The sequence below is a fragment of the Condylura cristata genome, unplaced genomic scaffold, assembly GCF_000260355.1.
Source record: "Condylura cristata isolate star-nosed mole 26May11 unplaced genomic scaffold, ConCri1.0 scaffold00027, whole genome shotgun sequence".
Lineage (NCBI taxonomy): Eukaryota > Metazoa > Chordata > Mammalia > Eulipotyphla > Talpidae > Condylura > Condylura cristata.
The window spans coordinates 26,902,961-26,923,014 of record NW_004567128.1 but is presented as its reverse complement, the minus strand read 5'-3'; the positions used below and the strand labels follow the sequence as shown (position 1 = coordinate 26,923,014).

At 39.1% G+C, this 20,054-nt stretch overlaps 2 protein-coding genes across 3 annotated transcripts in view; both read left to right on the top strand.

Annotated features, from left to right (window-relative positions):
• The window catches only part of ZNF41 (zinc finger protein 41), a 722,252-nt gene that overhangs the window by 537,582 nt on the left and 164,616 nt on the right, over positions 1-20,054 (top strand). The gene's annotated exons all lie outside the window — the stretch shown is intronic.
• The window catches only part of SLC9A7 (solute carrier family 9, subfamily A (NHE7, cation proton antiporter 7), member 7), a 126,985-nt gene that overhangs the window by 20,261 nt on the left and 86,670 nt on the right, over positions 1-20,054 (top strand). The window lies entirely within an intron of this gene.

Below are 20,054 nucleotides of genomic sequence, written 5' to 3'. Positions count from 1 at the left end.
GAACAAAGTAGGTGTGATGGAGCATCTAAATAGACAGCCAGATGAATTTAGTGAACAAACTTGTTGACATAAATGAACAAAGTAGGTGTGATGGAAAGGGTGAAGATATCTAGGGGAAGAGGTCTGGCCAAAAAAATTCTTCAGATTGAAGGAACTCTTGGAGATAGTTCAAGATACTGAAAAGTGCTAAGGATGTAAAGTGAAAACTGATTCTAACCTAGAAAGTAGAGTGGGCAATTCACGTCGGCATGAAAAGATGCTCATTCTGTATTGTCTTTATTGTAAGTTATATGAGGAAAAGAATGTGAGCACTGTTCAAACTACTCTTATTTTATTTTATTTATTTATTTTTTTGTATAGAAGAATTGGGGTATAGTCCAGAAGTGTGGGGAGTAAGAGGATTCACTAGACACAGGCAATCTACTGAAATACACTGCTGAGGGGAGCAGCAGGCGAGAGAGGGGAGGTCTGCTGGGCCATGTGGGTCAGCTCCCTGGCGGGGGATTGAACTCAGGCTACACTGGTGATAGGTGATAGTGCTGAGACTTAATCAATAGCCCACCAGAGAGGCCCTGTTCAAACTACTCTTGAATAAGTTTTTTTTTTCCCCCACAATGGAGGAGTAAAATATTCTTTCTCATTATTTCTGGTGTTTTAAATTACAGTAGTATACTAAGTCAGTGTTAGTGTTACTGTCTTTTCATTTCTTTTTACACTTATATGAGATGAGAGATGTTTTTGACATTTTTCTTATGTCTTTTCCCATGATTGAGACTGATTGTCAGCTCTCACAGTTGCTTTGCAGTTCCCATTGCCATGGAGGACCATCGGTACTATTCAGCAATTAAGAATAAATTACTGCCGGTGGAAGAAAGACCTAGTATTTAGGAGGTGCTAGGGCTGTTACTATGGTGATGTATCTACAACTTGGTAAATTTACTAAAAATTATTGAATTTTACAGTTAGATTGGGTGAATTGTATGGATTAGCATAACATAATTATGTGTTGGTGTCCACCAGTCTTATGGTAGTCAAGCAAGACTCTGCCAGATAACCTTGAACATCTTAAATGTGTGTGGGCATTATCTTTGGGATAGATTTCTAGAAATAAGATTGCTGAATTAAAAGGTGAATACTTTTGCAATTTGGGATTGCAACCTCTTTTTATTAGAGGTTGTACCATTTCTCACTTTAACCAGCATTGCATGAAAATGCATGTTTTCCGACAGTCTTACCAGAAGGGTGTGTTGCCAAACAGATTTTTGTCAATTTCAAGAATGGTGTATCACTGGCATTTTTCTTATAAGATGAATATCTTTGTAAATACCCAAGGGCCATTAGTATCCCCCCCCACCCCTTGAATTACCAATATACAGTCTTTGTTATTTTCCCCTAAGAACTTGTCTTTTTCTTGATTCTAGGAGCTTTTCAATATATTACGGTAATTAACCATTCACTGTGATGAGCTGCAAAATTTTTTTTGGTCTGTCTTTCTTTCTAAATTTTGATTATGTTATTACTTTTTAGAAGCTTGTCGCTGCTAATAAGTAACAAAGTTCTCAATATTTCCTTTTAAGATCTCTGGACTTTTTTTTTTTTTTAAAAGATTTATTTATTCATTCATACAGAACTGGGGTACAGGCCAGAGATGCGGAGGGTGAGAGGATTCACCAGAGACAGAGTGGGGAGCAGACAGGCAGATCGAAGAAGTACAGTGCTGAGGGGAGCAACGGGCGGGTCAGGAGAGGTCTGCCACGCCATGTGGATCTCCTCCGGGGCAGGCGGGGATCCAACTCATGCGGAAGTGGCTTAAGCTTCTTAGTGTAGTGCTTTAACCCGCTGCGCCACCAGGGAGGGCCAAGATCTCTGGACTTTTTATCACTAGAAAGGTGCTTTCCAGTTGCCAATTGTTAAAAAGACCATATTGGCCCCACTTATTGAGATGTCTTTTCTGTCATATGCTGAACACCAGTATGCATTTATGGACTTCATATTCTTGTCCAGAATTCATAGCACACTACTAATGGTTGAGGCCCTTTAGAGTATACTTTAAAAATTTAAATACAGAGTATATTTAAAATTTCTCATCACCAGCAATCCATCTGGAGTTTTCCTACTTGTCTGTTTGGTTCTGCACATAACTCTAAAATCAGCTTGTTTAGTTCCTGCCCAAACACCTCTTGATATTTTTTATTGGGACAGCATTGAATTTATGAATCTATATGGAGAAAATAATTTTTATGATACTGATTTTTTTTCCTATTAAGGACCTCCTATGCCATTCCAGTTTTCAAGATTTTTGTGTTCTTCAGTAGTATTTTTTAAGTTTTCTTTTTAATTCTTGCACATTTCTTATGAAACTTATTCCTGGCTAGTTTTTATTTTTGTTATAAGCAAAATTTTCTTATCCATTATAGCTTTAAACTGAATTGTTCTGGATTTCTTTTCTTTTTAAATTTGCTTGACCACTTTTTTAATTTTCTTTACTCTAATTTTCATATTCCAAGATACTTCCTGAAAATTGTCAAATGCTTTTTACTGTTCTGTCATGTAATGAAATATCTAGAAAATTATTGTGAGATATCAAACTACTGAAAATGGATTAGTGTTTCAGATGTAGATGTTGTAACAGTTGGATTTATCATAAGTGCTTGAAGGCAGAGAAGGCTGAGCCCACAGTGAATTTTGACATTGGTTAGCTGGAGGCTGGCTGAGTGTAAAGCAGAACTTAAAACTGGAAGTTTACAGATTGATCACTTGTTTTAAGGATACAGTGAATAACTATTTTTGGTTAATTATTTAATGCAAAGTGCTAAAAATCAATATTTGACTAGGCCCAAACCGAAACATCACCAAATTAGAATGAACTTTAGGTTAAATAAATCTGACATTTTACATAAGGATGTATTATTATTGAAATTTTATTAAAAAGGTCACTATTCTGGGCCCTCCCTGGTGGCACAATGGGTTGAAATGCACTGGAAGCAAACCGCAGCCCCTTCAGTGTGAGTTTGATCCCCCGTCCTGGGGGTGATCCACTTGGTGCAGCAGACCTCTCTCGACCAGGCTGCTGCTCCCCTCAGCAGTGTACTTGTCGATCTGCCTGTTCTGCTCCCCACTCTGTCTCTGGTGAATCTTTTCACTGCCCCTGCACCTCTGGCCTGCACCCCAGTTCTGTATGCACAAATAAATAAATCTTAAAAAGTCAGTAGTCATATTTTTTTTTTTTAAGATTTATTTATTTGTACATACAGAACTGGGGTACAGTCCAGAGGCTCAGGGGCGGTGAGAGGCTTCACCAGAGACAGAACGGGGAGCAGAACAGGCAGATCGACGAAGTACACTGCTGAGGGGAGCAGCAGGCGGGTCAGGAGAGGTCTGCCACGCCATGTGGTCTCCTCCGGGGCAGGCGGGATTTGAACTCATGCGGAAGTGGCTTTAGCTTCTCAGTGCAGTGCTTTAACCCGCTGCGCCACCAGGGAGGGCCAGTAGTCATATTTTTAAAGTTGGACATTACAGAGTATAATTTCTCAGCACTGTCAGCTGCTAGATTGCATGGGAATTCATTGGATTGCATGTGTGATACTCAAGAGATAACTAGAAATTAAATGTGACTTTGTTTTATAATATTAATACATCAAAAATCCTACAAAGATTTGAATTATGTTATAATTGATTGTTATTATATCATGTTACTTAAAGCTTTAAATTTGTTAACTAGATATCTTGTTTTTCTTTAGTAAGGAAAAATTACTGACTACTCTTCATTTATTAATTTGCTCAGCAAATATTCATTATTTACTTATTTCTTAAAATATTTTTCAAGGACTAGTAGAGAGAATTTATTTTATTTTTTTATTGAGGTAATATTGGCTTACAATATCATATGTTATTTTTCTAATTGTGATTTTTACTAAAAATGTCATTTAGGAATTTATATTCAATTTAGGGAAAAAAGGGCCTACGGACTATGGTAGATGCCATTGTGCCTTTGTTAGTGGGCATGGTGTAACATACATTTGTAGAGGTGTGAACCTCTACCCTTAAAATGTACAGTGCTGTAAACCAACAATCTCAATAAACATTACCTCAATAAACAGTGAAAAATTTAAAAATAGGGCCCTCCCTGATGGCGTGAGCTATGATGTAGCACTGCAGGCTGACCACAGCTGCTTCAGTGCATGTTTGATCACCAACCCTGGAGGTGATCCACATGGCATGACAGACCTCTCCCGACCTTCCCACTGCTCCCCTCAGCAGTGTACTTCTTCAATCTGCCTATTCTGCTCCCCACTCTGTCTCTGGTTAATTTTCTCACTGCCTCTGTACCTCTGACCTGTACCCAAGTTCTATATGCATAAATACATAAATAAATCTTTAATTAAAAAATATAGATATACTTATTTTAACTTTTTAGTTTTTATTGAGGTATAATTTACATACAATAAATCCCATTCCTTTAGAAAATACAGCTTGATGAGCTTTGACATAATATACACTTGTGTAACCACCACCCAAGTCAAGATACTGAACTTTTGTATCTCCCCAAAAGACCTCATTTCATCTTGCAAACCATGCCTTCTTCCTACTCCAACCCTTGGCAACTACTGGTCTGTTTTCTGTTCTCAAACTTTCACCCTTTCTAGAACACAGTGCGAATGAAGTCTCAGGGTAACCTTTTGAGACTTGCCTCTTTCACATAGCATAATGCTTCTACAGTTCATCCTGGTTGTTGTGTGCGCCCATAGTTTGCCCCTTTTTACTGTTGAGTAGTATTCCATAGTATAGATGTGTCACAGTTTATTTACACGCTCACCATTCATGGAACACTTGGGTTGTTTCCAGTTTTGGGTATTATAAATAAAGCTGCTATGAACATTTGCCCACACATCTTTGAGTAGGCATGTGTTTTCACTTCTGTGGATAAATACCCAAGAGTAAGATTTCTGGGTTGCATGCACCTAACTTTATAAAAGCCTGGCAACCTTTTTCAAAGGAACAGCAGCAGTGTATGAGATTTCTAAATATTTCACAGCCTTATCGACTCTTATTATTTAGAAATTTTTAATTTTAGCCATCCTAGTATGAATTATTATTTTTGTTTTAGTTTGCATTTCCTTAAGTAATGATGTTGAATATCTTTTCTGCCTATCTGTCCTCCATAAATCTTTGTTGACGTTATGTTCTGATTTTTTGGCCAATTTTTAATCTCTCTTCTTGGGCTTCTTACTGAGTTGTGTTTTTTTTTTTTTTAAAGATTTTATTTATTCATACAGAACTGGGGTACAGGCCAGAGGCTCAGGGGCGGTGAGAGGCTTCACCAGAGACAGAGGGGGGAGCAGAACAGGCAGATCGACGAAGTACACTGCTGAGGGAAGCAGCGGGCGGGTCAGGAGAGGTCTGGCTCGCCATGTGGTCTCCTCCGGGGCAGGCGGCAGGCGGGAATCGAACTCATGCGGAAGTGGCTTCAGATTCTCAGTGCTGTGCTTTAACCCGCTGCGCCATCAGGGAGGGCCACTGAGTTGTGTTTTTAATAATTTCTGGGTACAGTGTCTTTATCAAAGAAGCAGTTTGCAATATTTTCTCCCTATCAGTAGTTTAATTTTCCTTAACAGTGTCCTTCAAAGAGCAATTTATCAGTTTACCCCTTTATGGTTTGTACTTTTTGTGTTAATACATTATTAATAAACTTTCAGTTATTGTATTCTTACAATTTAGTAAAGATGAATGTATGGCTCAAGAGAGTGATAAAATTTCTACATGTAAATAACATAAGGCAATTTTTACTCCCAGTTTATACAAACTTACTAATAAATATGGCTTGCCTTGTTTATATTAATAATGTTATGCTGGTCACATGTGATGGCAACTTATGTCACAGGTTGATGACACAAGTTGTCATCATATTGTCTCTAACAGGCAAGGAATACCAAAATTGGCATTACTGGAGATGTATAATATTGGAACTGATTTTTCCCCAAGTCAAACTTTAGGACACCCTTAACTTCTCTTGATGGGTTCCTTGTGCTTGCTTTGGTTTTGCCTATTAATTAAAGATTTCTGTCTTTCCATGAAGAGACCCAAGTAAGCCCAGTTATGACTTCCACAAAGTTAAGTCACATCTTGAATATCCAAGCATTTTTTGACTATTTGTTGTGCAGGGAAGCAGGCCCTACTTATAAAGACCAGGTTGTTGTGGGAATGCTGTGTGGAGGGGGTTATTCTTAAGTTAGATCTATGATTCCTCCAGGGCTGCTGCTTCCTGCTCTGAGGATGGAGAGGGTGGTTTGGATGAGGCTTGTGGTTTTTAACATTTCATGTGTGTCCTCACTGTCATCCAGACATTGGGTCTTTTAAAATTATATAGCTTTCCTTCACTGGTGCAGAATAATTGTGGGCCAGCCTTACAAGTGGCTTAAATGTGGTTAACATTTTACTCAATTTTTATGGTTTAAGAGACATTGGGGTGTCAGGTGGTGGGATGAAGAAATACAAAGAAAGTTTCTTGCCCCTGCAACACACACTGCCAGTGTAGCATGTGCATAGTTTGTGGAAAGCTGTGTTGGGTTGTTGCTGAGTTCAGGCACGTGGGAACCCTTGCAAGACATTGCACAGGAAATGTGCTCCAGGAACAGGGTGGAGGCTCTCAGTTACCTTTTGGAGCTCTGAACGCTCTATTCTATTAAAAAATTGGGTTGGAATTTATGAATGAAGGATTGGGTTGGTTTATTAAATAACCTTGGTCTTTATATCTTTGAAGACAATAGAGTTAAGGTAACTTGGCATACTGGGAAACTATGAATTGACACGTGGACCTTAGGCTGACAAAAGGGTGTATAAGGTCTTGGTGGGAGAGGGGATGTGTCTTTTATTTATCAACAAGCCCCATAGACAGTATGACTGTCCTCACGGCACTCATGTGACCCCTGTGGGTGAGGGAACACAAAATATTCTGTAATGGGCCTCCCTCGGGGATGAAGCAGCTGTCGCTGATGTACTTCCTCTCTGGCATCCTTCTCTGAAGCTGAGTAAATGCCCCATTTACTTAAAACCTGTTTGTAACTAAACCAAAGCCAACCCTAGATGTCTGACTATAGAGTAGAGGCTTCAGAGGGGGAAGAGAGAGTGGGTGGCAACAAAGTGGGGAGGGGACCCAATGGCGTAGGGTAAAGGACTGTGGACACTTTGGTGGTGACAGTGATGTGGTCATCTACACCTGAAAAAGGGAAAAGTCTATTTCCATAAATCACGTACTGTGCTACAAACCGATGTTACCTCAGTAAAGAGTGTTCCCTGTGAGTCCGATTGCCATCTTGAACACTCACGTTGGCTGTGCCACTGTACTGACACCTTGTAAGGAAATGTTAGCGCTGCTGGGGAACTGCATTTAGAGAGACACTGTGAGTGGGGGGGTAGGGGAGAATGAATAAAGGTTATAGCAACGAGAAGAATAGTGAACATCTGCACTCATGACAAGCATAGACACTCCAATTAGCAGTTCTCGCAGATGGTCTGGGACACAAGGAGAAACAGAATTCTAACCGCAACTCTGGTGGTAGGTCTGAATGAGTCCAGGAGATCATCTTAGTTCTGTAATAAACATTTCTGTTACTTTGTGTTATTTCAATTAAACATTTCCAACTTAAAATTTAATTAAAAAATCTAACATATCAAGTACTTTCACAAATACTTCATAAGTATTCACTCAATTTGTCATAACAACTCAATACCATTTACAGTTCACTGATGAGAAAATTAAGGCACAAAAATATAGCTCGGTGAGGTCATCTAGCTTAGTAGCATGAAGCTGAGATTGGAAGCCAGGCAGACTGGCTCCAGAATCCCTGCTCTGAATCCTGCCAATTCCTTGAACTTCTTTTCCACATTCTTCTTTGTAGGAAATGAATGGAATTAGGAGCTTAAAAAAAATGTCATTGTCAATGACTAAACCAGAATGCCTGTGCAGGTCACAGCTCCAAAGGGTTATGTCACTGGGCAGTTTCTGGGGAAGGGGGCACAGATTCCTTAGCCCATGCTTTGATGGAAAGCAGCTATCCTTTGGGCGTCCCCCACGCTGACGCCCACAGAGGCCCTGTCCTGTAGCTTTAGGTCCCCATCATATCTGTCGACCTCCTAAAGCAACCTCTTCCTCAAAATTCTTGGGGTTGGAGGTGCATTTCCCTCTCCCTTTGACATCCCTTGCAGGCCCAAAGCTCTAATGCTCCTGCACTTTCCTGCTTTGTCTCTGAATAGGGAGTGAGTGAGTTTTCTTTGGGAAGAATCCCAAGCAAGGTCTGAGTAATGGGTATGTATGTACTTGGGGCTTGCTCAGGATTTTAAACTTTGCTTTCTTGTAGCTTTTTTTTTTTTTTGCCTTTTCTCGAACGAAATCTCATTGTTCATACATTAGCTGTACCACCTAGGCCCTTTAGTCAAAGCACAGAATGCAAATTATTCCTTTTCCAAGGTGAGCCTCATAATACATGCCTTGTTGTATTATCTTATACATCAAGTCTGCCAGTTTTGTGTATAGTGTAGTGGCTTATGGTCTTGATTCATCTTTCTTTTGTTAGGGGCTCGATCAAATGTAGCTTTTTCTTCATTTCTTCATGATGTTTATTCTTTGCCACAAAAGCAGTGATTTGCTGGGTAGGTAGATGTTGTAATCTGCCTGATGTTTTCTCGCAGCACTCCAGCTTCCGCATACTGCTAACTGCTGCTGCAGTACATTGATCATGTTGCGGCTTTTTTCATTATTACATTTTGTACTGAATATGGCATGGCATGGCCCATTCAGTGACTGAAGCTGTGAGTAACAATTGGTTCCAGGTGGTAGCCTCAAAATCACAGAAGGTTACTTGCTTCTTAAGGAAGAAACTTCTGGATGTTTTACCACACCTCTGCTTTGAGCTCAAAACAGACCTTGGGGATGACATATCAGAAATCACTATCCCATTGTTTCAGTGTCCTGCAGGCACAAAGAAGGAAAAACTTTCTCCTTTTTCTATGAGCTCCGGTTCTCAAGTCACATATTCTTGTTTTAAATGCTTTTATTGGTGTACAGTACCTGTGAAAAGATTTTGTGGTCAGTATCCATCTTTGACTTGGTAATACTCCAATTCCTTTAAACATTTTTTTTAGGTAACATGTAATTTTAGGTGTACCGCATTGGAATTACAGTCCTTGTATATGTCACGTGATAATCCCTACCATCATATCCAGTTTTCATCCATCGCCTGTGATCTAATTTACTTTCTCCCTCACCTTCTTCCTCTTTGGTAACCCCCATCAGCTCTCAGAATCTAAGAATTTGTTTTTGTTTTGTTTATTCATTTGTTTTGCTTCCTTGTCTTCCACATGAGTGAAATCGCACAGTATTTGTCTTTCTTTGCTTACCTTATTTCACTTAACATAATCCTCTTCAGTTTCATTCATGTTATCACAAATGACAAGATTTCATCTTTTTTTATAGTTGAATAGTATTCCATTCTGCATATATATCACATTTTCTTTATCTACCAATCAATAGGTGGGCATTTAGGTTTTTTTTTCTTCTTCCAAATCTTGACTATTTAAAATAATACTGCAGTGAACACAGGAGTGCACATATCTTTTTTTAAAAAATTAGTAATTTGGCATCTTTTGGGAAAATACCTAAAGTGAAGTTACTGGATCATATGTTATTTCTAGTCTTAATTATTTTGAGGAGTCTCCAAACTATTTTCATAGAGGCAGCACCAGTTTCCATTTCTAGCAGCAGTGTGTGATGGTTCCTTTTCTTCACTTCCTTGCCAACATATATTTTCTATTGTCTTTTTGATAACAGCTATTCTTGCAGAGGTGAAATAATATCTCAATGTTGTTTCTATTTGTACTTCCCTAATAATAAGTGATAAACATCTTTTCTTGCGCCTGTTGGCCTTCTGTTTGACTCCTTTGGAGGGATGTCTGTTCTGATCCTCTGACCATTTTCAATCAAATCATTTTGTTGATGTTGTTATTAAATACTTAAGTTCTTTATGTATAGTACATAAACATCACAATGGGGTTGATAAAACGCTCTACAAAGAGAATAATTCAGATCGCTAAGGTTTGGGGAAGAAAGTTCTTGATAGTTTAAAAAACTACTTGGGCTCCATTTTTCTTCAGATAACTCTATAGATAGATTAACAAACACTATCACAAAAGAAAAAGTTTTTTAAAGCCATAGATCATTGATATTAACAAAAATCATAAATAGGCATTCTTCTTTACTAGCAAACTTGTAAGAGTCATTCTTTTTCACTAGAGTAGTGATGATTCTAAAATATAATGAAACTCTAAATTCAGGTTTTATGACTGTGTTGAGACCATATTCATAGGCTGTGTATATGTGGAACACCTTTGCATTTGGGGACAAAGCTTTTGTTGACCTTGGTATCTAGTACCCTTGCTCTACAAAAAAAAATCATTTTCCTTAGTGCACAAGATTGTCAAAATAAAGTTTTGATTTATCAGCCCTTACACTAGAATAGGGATTCTATGTTTCCTCTAGCATTTGTGCCATTAATCCATGGCATGTGCCATGAAGGTGTATGTTCATTGAGGGTGTGGGAGGCAAATGGAGAAAAGCGCCTCTTGCTGGTGAATATAATCAACTACTTTTGCTAAGTGTACTTTAGTCCACAATCATCTCTTCTCTTTTTTTACTTATTGATTGGGTACTCATTCCCCCTGGCACTAGCATAAGGTCCATAAAAGCAAGGCCTTTGATGCCTTGTTTGTGATTGCATGTAGTCTTTTGTGAGTTATTGGTGAGAATGGAGGGGAAGGTCTTTTTCTCGGCTCTGGGCCCTCGCTTTGGATGTCATCTTGATTTGTGGTAGTTACAGTGATTTAAAACTGTGTAACCTCTGAAGGTGACTCTATGGGTTTTAAAGAAAACTTATTTCTTGGAACCATAATGAATGAATTTTTTAAAAAAGGAATAATTTGCTTCTGGCTTTGCATGCCAGAGAAACCAGAGACTGCAGGATGTGTTCTTTGCCCTCAGTTTCCTCATTCTCTGAAAGCTCTAATTTCTATCCAGGGTAACATGACCCGGGGGAACTATTTGCATCTTTAAAAATTCCACTCTACTGCTGGCTGATTAGAATAGTAAAGTGGAACATATCTTGTGTGTTCTTTGTCATTCTGGATAATTATTAATAATGTCTTTTTCTGGAGATTCTCATTGAATGGTATGATTTTATTTTTTTAAGATTTATTTATTTGTGCAACCAGAACTGGGGTACAGGCCAGAGGTACAGGGGCAGTGAGAGGATTTACCATGGGGAGCAGAACAGACAGATTGATGAAGTACACTGCTGAAGGGAGCAGTGGCCGAGACAGGAGAGGTCTGCTGCACCATGTGGGTCCCCTCCCTGACTGGGATCAAACTCTCCCTGAAGTGGCTGTGGCCAGCTTTGCAGTGCTGCACTTTAACCCGCTGGGCCACCAGGGAGGGCCTAATGATATTAGAAATAGGAAGAACCTTACCTGTTGGAACACTTAAGTTTAAAGCAGACTATTATATTAAGCTCCATTGGGAATAAAAATTATTTTCTGGAATTTTGTCAGGTCAACTCAAAATTAAATCAAATTACACTTTAAATAAGATCACAAAGATAACCAAAAGTCAGAATATTATTTTTAGACCATTATTAATGTCATTATATGTATTTGACCCGAGATGGGACTCTTGTAGAAATACCAACTTGAAGTCCTTTTGTTTAGTCCATTTGTTCTGGACTATGTATTTCCTTGTACTGGAATATGCTACCTTTAACTTCTACTCGTGAAGCATTAACTTTTTTTTTTGAGAAATTTTGTTCTGGCAATTCAATATAAATGAATATCCAGGTAGTTTTGTTTTAATATATCACCTTAGAGATTCCCTGAGTTTATTCAGATGATAGGCCCCATCAGCTGAGGGTCTCCTTGTTTTCTTTCTTTTTTTATTCCTTGTCTTTTCTTCCTCTTCCTTTTTCTCTTCTTTTTTTTTTGTCTTTTTCTCAGTCAGTTCTAAGAGGGAGGCCTTGGAGGACAGCATTGCTAGGATGATGGCGAGGTGTGTGTAAGAACTCTGAGGTGTCAGATAGGATGAGTGTAGTTGTGTGAGGGGCAGATGGTGGGAGGAAGTGAAATTGGAGAGTGGCAGGTGCCAGGACTGTGTGGGCCTTGAATTCCATGTCAAGGAGCTTGGGTTTCTTTTTCCATGGGTGACAAATCACTGAAGAATTTAAAGCAGGGCCATTTGTCATTAACCTTATTTGTGATTGATGGAAATTAGTTTGGTGGTTGTTACAGAATGGATAATTAAGAAGCAGGGAAGAATGTTCAATTATTGCAGAGAGGAGATTTGAGATAGCATAATGATAGTAAGTCAGATTGAGGATAAGTGGGACAAAGGCTTGAAGTAGGGTTGGCAGGACTGGGAACAGTGGTGCTGGTGAGGTGCTGCTCAGTGATACCAATGTCTTGTGCTTGAAGTAAGTGCTCAAATGCTTGAGCCAGAGTTATTGAGGAAAATCTTAACCTCTTTCACAGGCAAGAATATACAAGTCAAGATCTGACTTTTTAAAATAACATATTTTTGTATGCATAACATTACTTATAACAGTATATAACTTTCAGATGTATATCGCTGCAAATCCACATACATATATACTACATTAAGTTCACCACTAGAAGTCCAATTCTGTCTTTCACCATTTAGATCCATCATATCTGACACCACAGAGCTCTTACACCCACTTTCACCAACAACCCAAAGTGATTGCCTTTAACCCATTTTATCCACCTCTGTCCCCAGCCCTCCTGGTGACCACTAATTGGTCTTATAATCTGAAGGTTAATTTTTTGGTTTTATTTAGGTCATCTGTTCATTTTCTGTATATACTACATATGAGTGAAATCATACATGGTGCTAACTTTCACTAAGCTAGATTGCTATGGTGACCTATTTCACTAAGCATAATACACCCTAGGTGCATCCATGTTGTGGCAGAATTTCAATGAGTAGTAGTTCTCTGTGTGTGTTTGTGTGCATGCACATGATAAATATCATGAATATCTTTACAGGCAACATCCCTGGGGATTTAGCATATAGCTTGTAGAACTTTTAGATGATCATTTATTGAGGTCCTCAGTAATGACTGTAGTCATTTCTTGTTCATCTGGCTTGTACAGGAAGCCTGGCTGAATATTTGGTATTAATTCTTCAAAAGAAAAAAAATGCAAGCTGAAATATCAGGAAATGACAGATCAGACTATATTATTTTGCCTGCCAATATTCCACCCCCAGAATTGCCCTAATAGAACCAAACTAGCATCATGTCTTTAGTTTTCACAGAGGGCTACTTGTGTGTGGAATGTCTGCATTGGGGAGAAAAATTACATTAAGGCTATCGTTGGCCTTAATGCCCCTCTGCCCTCAATCTCCACAAAAATCCTGCTCAGGAATGTGACACCCCCTTGCTAATTATTTCATTATGTCTTTGGGAAAATACAATTAGGCCATTCTGGTGAATACATTTTAGCATAATTCAAGTGATCAGGCATCCAGGGTGGAGAACCAGGCATAGGGTTTGTTTTTGGCTTTGTCCAGGCAGACTTAACCTTCTGGTCAGATTTCTGGCTTTATTTGGAAGCCAAGTGACTGCAGGAAAGGTTTCTTTCCCCTTTTCCAAACAGCGAGGAACTGGAACCAGAAACAGAAAAAAAAAAAAAAAGGAAGACGAAGAAAAAGAAGTTAAGAAGAACTAAACTAGATCCTCATAGGGTTTTTAAGTCACTGAGAATTATTTGCCTGTTGATAGCACAGCCATCCCTTCCAGTTGTTTACGTCAGGCGGACTTCTGATTTTTTGCTGTTTGTTGTTACTGCTGTTGGATTTTTTTGAACTAGAAGAGTTAGTGCTTTCTTGATAGTCTTAGATTCTGCACAGTTTTATATGTTAAGTGTTTTTCAAGGTGAATCAGCGGAGAGTTTGAGTACAAACTTGGGCAAGGTAATTAATTACTTTCCCTCCTCTGTGCCTCTGTTGGAACAGTCCTGGTTTGTTCTAGAGTGTCTTGTCTTACTGAAAAGGCTCCTGGGATAATCACTTTGGGCATCCCAGTCACTAGTGGTTGAGTGACGCAGGCAAGAGGGAGCTCTTCCTTGGTTTATTTGCATTTGTTATAAGCTTATGGACTCTAAACATAAGTGTATCTTTAGCTGATGTTACTGCAAGTCAATGCCCTCTAAAGCCATGCAAATGTTTGCTTTACCAGTTTGTCGTAAATATATCATGACATATACTGAAATATATTGTGCATCTAGTTCTATGCATATAAACACTGACTTAGAAATCTTGGGTTTGAATCACTGCTTTACTCTTCAGTACTCATCTGTATGTGAGCAGACAGCTCACAATCTCTAGATTTCAGCATCTTGATTTACTACGTATGTTGCCTACCATAGAGGGCTTTTGACAGAAATAAAATTAAGCAGTATGTGTAAAAGTTTCTCAAGACTGAGAAATAATGTGGTATGTGACATTTATCATTATTAGCTGACTTATGATGATGGAATCTTCACTAAAATTTGATCAGCTCCAGCACTTTTATCTTATTATCATTGGGTTCAGTTTAATTTTGAGATCAATGAAACATAATATAGTTATTAACAATATTGTGACTATTTCCAGGAGCTAACTGCACTTGAGGCATTGTAAAGAAAAAAATGTTTAGTTATAATTATGCTCACCAAGTTAAGGCTTTTTTTTTTTTTTTAAGCTTACAAGAACCGAAATATATTTCTCACAGTTCTGAGGCTGGAAGTCTGAGATCAGGGTGCTGGCATGACAGGGTGAGGGCTCCTCTCTGGATCATGGACTGACTTGCCGTTGTATCCTCACGTGGGCAGAAGAGGCAAGAGAACTCTCTGGAGCCTCTTTTACCAAGCACTGATCTGTTTCACAAGGAATCCACTCAGGACATAAGCATCTTCTGAAGCCCCCATTTCCTTTGCCATCACTTTTGGGGTTTATGATTTCATAGGATGAAAATATGAAATCATAGGATGTAGGAGGCCACATTCAGAACCTAACAGTGTTTTAAAATCTAACTTGGTGGCCTTTTTCCAGCATTTTTTTTTCCTTTGAGTATATATACTAGTCTCTCCTTTCTTCGTTGGGCCTAGTGTTACTATTCTGCTTGTTCCCTAATTAAGCAGTTAAATATCTTTGACATTTACTCACTGTTCATTTTTATGAGAATCTTGTCTTTAATTCTTTGAAATTTATACCTTGACAAAAATGAGAACCTGGAAATAATATATATTGTGGTGAAGTTGCCACTACCCACTCCCCCATACAAATTCATCCTATGATGTACCTGGTAAACTATACAATTAACTTTTAGACTGTTAGGGGCCCTCCCTGGTGGCGCAACAGGTTAAAGCACAGCATCATGAAGCTATGGCAGCCACTGCAGCACGAGTTCATTCAATCCCCACCCAGGTAGCTGACCCACAGGGTGTGGCAGACCTCTCCTGACCCGCCCACTGCTCCCATCAGCAGTGTACTTCGTCAGTCTGCCTGTTCTGCTCCCCGCTCTGTCTCTGGTCAATCCTCTCAGCCCTGCACCTCTGACCCAGTACTGTATGCATAAATAAATAAATCTTTTTGAAGGAGAAAATTAGACTGTTATCATGACAGTAAATTCACTTTAAGGAATTTTTTTTTACTTGACTTTTTGACAACAGGTAGGTTTGATTAGAAGATTGGAAGCAAGCAGAGGGTGGCATTTGTAGTTATGAATTCTGTTAAATAATAGTATTTTTTAGACATTTGATCCTACTGGTTCTTTACTGTTCACCCTTATCTCAGGGATTCAAGTGCTTGTTTCTGGATGGGAGCATATTATGAGCATGATATTTTACATTTTTGCAGTCACAGTCATTGTCCTGGGTTACAAATACTAATTTAACAATGGGGACCCAGGTACTCATTGGCTCACCTGTTTTACAAGTGTGAAAAACGAGGTTTAATAAGTTAAATAATTCACCCAAAGCCATCAAACTAATAATGGAGAAGCAAAGATTTGAATTTAGGCATGTTCCTAAGTAAGCTCACTCAAGCAAAGCTCACTGTCAATTCTGGCCTTGCAAATATAACTCACTTAACCTTACCTGCCAAAGGAAAACCGTGATCCAGAGTGTAGTCAAATAATTTACCCATGGCTAAGTAGTTAATAAGTAGCTAAATTGGGAATGTAGTATTTGTTGAAAGCCTTCTTACTGTATGCCTGGTGTTAGTCCATATGGAAGATACATAAAGAAATCTTATCTATAGAGCCAGTCTTCAAGGATTTACATTCCAGTTAGGGATTTGGAAAAATTTAAGAATCAGACTATCTGTGATAGAAATAAATATTTGTTGTTCTAATATTTTTTAAAAGATTTATTTATTTATTCGTACAGAATTGGGGTACAGGCCAGAGATGCAGAGGGTGAGAGGATTCACCAGAGACAGAGAGGGGAGCAGAACAGGCAGATCGACGAAGTACACTGCTGAGGGGAGCAGTGGGCGGGTCAGGAGAGGTCTGCCACGCCATGTGGTCACCTCCGGGGCAGGCGGGGATCGAACTCATGCGGAAGTGGCTTAAGCTTCTTTGTGCTGTGCTAAGAAAAAAATAAATTTTGAAATCAAGTAAAAATATAAAGGAGGCCCTCCCTGGTGGCGCCTGTTCTGTTCCCCACTCTGTCTCTGGTGAAGCCTCTTGCCGCCCCTGAGCCTCTGGCCTGTACCCCAGTTCTGTATGCACAAATAAATAAATCTTTAAAAAAATATATAAAGGAAGGTACTATATTTCGTTGTTTCACAGTTACAGGGGAACCCCCCCCCCCACAGAAATAACCTATATCTTTTCACTTCTCCAAAATGGTTCGAAACTTTGAGCTAATTACAGAAGAAAGGAAAATCCCCTAGCAGTACTAGAGTCACTAATAGTATGGCCTCCAAAAGTGTTGAACCACAGGGATGGTGCTAGGCTCTGGTTTAGAATCAGCATTTTCTGAGGAGTCAGGTCCTCATGGATACTCCCCCTCCGGGTAGGAATCCCACACTGACATGAACCGGGGGCACTAACCTGACTCTATAGGGACAAATTAATGGTAAGTTAAGAGTCTACCAAGGAAACACCATGCAGGAGACACTGCACATTTTCTGTAGAATTGGCTGTTAAGGATATTACCCTTGCTTAATGATTACATTTTGGATAAGGACTTTTACAACAGATTTAAGAATTGGACTTAAGCAAACATTTGTTTCTCTTAAGCCGTTAATTTCCTTTTATCAGGTGATTAGTCATCTGTTTCTTTCTTACTACAGTTGTCAGGAAACCCAGAACCCATGTAGCACACGGTGATAACAACAGAAAGTCAAAGAGGATGATCCATTTAATTGATCCTTTTAATTTCTCCTTCAGTGCAGTTTAGTGTGATCAGTTTCTATTTTAGTTGCTTGCTGGAGGGTACCTTAAAGACTTGATAAAACAGCCAGAGTGTACCTGAGTTTTATCCATATAGCTTAGCATTTAGTTTAGCATTTCCCCTGATGTTACCCAAATACTATAAATATAATGTGTTTAAAAGGCCTAAGTATCTAGCGATAGGAAACGGTTTAATAAATGTGGTGCATTTGTATGCTACAGTTAGAATTTAGACCCTAAACTCTAAAGCAAATGTGTCACATGAGCTTTCATGAAATGCACAACATACAGCTGAACAGCAGTGAACTTACATGCCTTGAACAGGGGTAACTTTCAAAAACATAATATAAAGTGGGGAAAAAAGGGAGATGCAGCAGAATCCCTCTGGGAAGTTTGGCAGGGAATGCTACTTTCTCCAATACCTGCTTTCTATTTCTTCCATGATAATAGAATTCTAGAAGGAGAAATGGCTTGCCAGACAAAAGACTTTCTTTTCTGGCCCCTCTGGCAGCCAGATGGGACCATGTGACCAGGTCCTGGCTGGTGGAGTGTGAGTGGAAGTAGCGTGCACAGTGTAGAGGCAGCTCTCCTGCAGGGAAGTGAAGAGCCTTTCCTTGCCCTCTTCTCAGTTCTCTTTCCCTGAGATCTGGTGGCAAGGGCAACACCCAGTGGGTGGTAGTGCAGTCAGATGAGGGTGCTGCCATTTCATTTCAGGAACATTTAAAAAAAAAATATATATATATATATATATTTATGCATACAGAACTGGGGTACAGGCACAGGGATGGTGAGAGGCTTCACCAGAGACAGAGTGGGGAGCAAGATAGGCAGATTGATGAAGTACACTGCTGAGGGGAACAGCGGGCGAGACGGGAGAGGGTTGCTGTGCCATGTGGGTCACCTCCAGGGCAGGGATCGAATTTGCAATGAGGTGGTTGCGGCTAGCTTGCAGTTCTGTGTCCTAACCCGTTGTGCCACCAGGAAGGACCCTCATGTAGGAACATTTATCTCTGACTTTTGTGATTGAAAATAAATCCTTTCTTGTTTAAGCCACGATTATTTTGGTCTTTGTTCTAATACCTGAACCTGTTTTGTAGTTCAATATGTAACTATTTGTGTAAGTTAAAAGAGCAAAAGAATAGTATGCATTTATAGATGTGTATATTGATAAACCTTGGACTGAATATAGACTGATACAAGCAATGGTTGTCTATGAGTCAGAGGGGAGAAGATTTACTGGGAGGAGACTGTATCCCACATTGTCTCATTACAGTAAACTGATAGGGATTTCATTCTCTTCTGTGGGTAATACTCAGCCAACCTTGGCTGAATAGGGCAGTTCATTCACTGTTGACTTATCAAGAGTCAGCATATTTGAGACTTTTGTGATTGTTTTATGCCACCTGTTTTCTGATAACCTTTAATAATAACTTTAACCCTGTACAAAGTGACTGGACTAGGAAAATATTGGTATTATTGGGTCACCCTTAAAGCGCACATTACAGGAATGAGGTGTGAAATAGAACTGGGAGACAGATACTGTTGCAGTTTGATGTTAAGACCTATGGCACAGGAGAAGGCTGCTGGGCTGTAGAAGCCACACAGGCTTCTACACAATGCACTGCCAGCTCAAGTCCTGAAATTTTCAGCAACCTGAGTGACTGTCTCTCTAAGGTTTACCAGGGAAAGTGTGTCAATTTATTAATTTACAAAAGGGAGTGATTATTAACATAGCAGAATGTATGTTCAGGCTGAATAGAATTTTTTTCTGATTAGCCTCAGGGGGCTTTAAGGGGGTTGTCAGTTGGTTGCTTAGAGAGGACAGGACAAGAAGAGAGAGTTGCTTATGAAATGCTCATATATAGGCTGGCAAAGGCTGACAGGTCCATCCGCTTGGTAAGGAGAGCCTCATCCTCTCCCCTCAAAGTCATGTATCCTTTCCATCAGCCAGCATGTGTCGTCTCACCATTTAACTTTTGGAGATTTGCTTTGCTTTTTTTCTTATTAAATTTGACATGTAATATTGTGTAAATTTAAGGCTTACACTTTGTTACTTTGATACATTTATATGTTGTAATATAGGTATCACAACATATACTTATATCACAATATTATGATCTATGTTTGATGTACTATATATCAAACTTATACAGCTATTTCAGTGCTTGTTACAAGATTATACCTTAACTACCATAAGTCTTATCTTTCCCTCTGGCTATCCCTTGCAGTCATGGTTTTACTCTCTGGGTTTTATTTTTCTTCACTTTTTTTTCACAGGTTTGATTTTTTTTTAAGATTCCACATGTAAGTGAGATCATCCGTACTCATCCTTCTCTTTCTGACTTATCACACTCAGGAATACCTTCAGGGTCCACCCATGTTTTTGTAATTGGCAGCAAAGTCTCTTTTTCTATGACTGAATAATAGTCCATCATGTATAGATACCCTAGCTTTTGTATCCATTCATCCATTGATGGGCATTTGGGCTGTTTCCACTTCTTGGTGTTTGTGAATAGTGCTGTGATGAATATATATATATATATATATATATATATATAT